Source organism: Trachypithecus francoisi, unplaced genomic scaffold, assembly GCF_009764315.1.
Source record: "Trachypithecus francoisi isolate TF-2019V2 unplaced genomic scaffold, Tfra_2.0 Lachesis_group2, whole genome shotgun sequence".
In the NCBI taxonomy this organism is placed as follows: domain Eukaryota; kingdom Metazoa; phylum Chordata; class Mammalia; order Primates; family Cercopithecidae; genus Trachypithecus; species Trachypithecus francoisi.
This window is the reverse complement of record NW_022681465.1, coordinates 155,449,984-155,451,715: the sequence shown is the minus strand read 5'-3', so window position 1 is coordinate 155,451,715 and position 1,732 is coordinate 155,449,984. Positions and strand designations below refer to the sequence as shown.

The window sequence follows — 1,732 nt, the reverse complement described above, 5'->3', positions numbered from 1 at the left end:
GATGACCTTGACAGTTTTGAATACTGGCCAGATATTTTGTAGGATGCCTCTCAAATTGGATTTGTCTGTTATCTTTCCTCACAATTAGACTGAGATTGTGGACTTTGGGGGGAAACCACAGAGGTAAAGTGCCATTTTCATCACATTTTATCAACATGGTTTCTCACTGCTGATGTTGGCCCTGATCGCCTGGCCATGGGTGTTTTGTTGGGTTTCTTCACTGTAAAGTGACTCTTTCCCTCCCTCCTTCATTTCCATGCTGTACTCTTTGAAAGGAAGTCACTATGAGAAGCCTACAATTAAAGAGTACAGATTTATGCTCCCCTTCTTAAGAATGGAGTATGGAAACCATCATTCTCAGCAAACTAACACAAAAACACAAAACCAAACACCACGTGTTCTCACTCATAAGTGGAAGTTGAACAATGAGAACACATGGACACAGGGAGGGGAATATCACACACTGGGGCCTGTTGGGGAGTGGGGGACAAGGGGAGGGAGAGCATTAGGAGAAATACCTAGTGTGGGTAAGGGGTTGATGGGTGCAGCAAACCACCATGGCACATGTATACCTATGTGACAAACCTGCACATTCTGCATATGTACCCCAGAACTTAAAGTATAATAATGAAAAATTGTTTTAAAAAATGCTCCCGGAAGTGAGATGCACGGCGGCTATTTTCCCTTCTGTCAGATGTTGATGAATAAAGCAGTCATAATTCATCTCTAGAAAGGTTATTTATACCCTGGCATTTGAAATGCTTTTAATTTAGAATAGCAGTAAAAATGGAAAAAGAAAAAGGAAATAATGATGGAATACCAGACCAAGGGAATTCCTTGGATTTTTCTGAACACTTTAACCAACTTTAATTTTTGGAAACATATGGACACCTTATTCCTACTGGTACTCAAAGTCTTTGGGTAGGCAGTTCTGATGAAGACGAGGAGCAAGATGTAAAAAATGAAGAGTGGTATCAGTTGCAAGAAAAAAAAAATGGAAAAAGGCCCAAGCAAATTGTTTCTTTGGGCTGCTGAAAAAAATCGGCTTACTACAGTGCGGAGACTACTTTCTGAAAAGGTCGCTCATGTGAACACTAGAGATGAAGATGAGTATACCCCTCTTCATCGTGCAGCTTACAGTGGACACTTAGATATTGTCCAGGAGCTCATTGTGCAGGGAGCAGATGCTCATGCAGTGACTGTGGATGGCTAGACGCCCCTGCACAGTGCTTGTAAGTAGAATAATACAAGTGGCTTTACTGCAGCATGATGCAGATATCAATGCCCAAACAAAAGGCCTCTTGGCCCCCTTGCATCTTGCTGCTGGGAACAGAGACAGCAAGGATACCCTAGAACTCCTCCTGGTGAGTTGTTACATCAAGCCAGGGCTGAAAAACAACTTGGAAGAAACTGCATTTGATATTGCCAGGAGGACAAGTACCTATCACTACCTCTTTGAAACTGTGGAAGGCTGTACAAATTCTTCACCTCAGTCTTAACAGTTCTAGTAATTTTCTTAAGTTTCTAAGTACCAGTGCTTTCTTTGTATGAGATGTAAAGTATTCCCATAATCAAAGTTGACATTAAACATCTTACTACAAAAATTCAGTGGTTTTCGTTATAATGTTCTTCCAAGTGAATTGCCTGACTTTGATGTCAAAATGTATTTGAAAGTTGTTTGCATACATCACTAATGATTAAAAAGAATGGAGTATCTACATGATTCACTTGG

At 40.6% G+C, this 1,732-nt stretch overlaps 1 pseudogene; it reads left to right on the top strand.

Moving 5' to 3' along the window:
• Window positions 1–786: 786 nt before the first annotated feature.
• On the top strand, window positions 787–1,499 carry LOC117064600 (annotated as a pseudogene).
• Window positions 1,500–1,732: the final 233 nt, after the last annotated feature.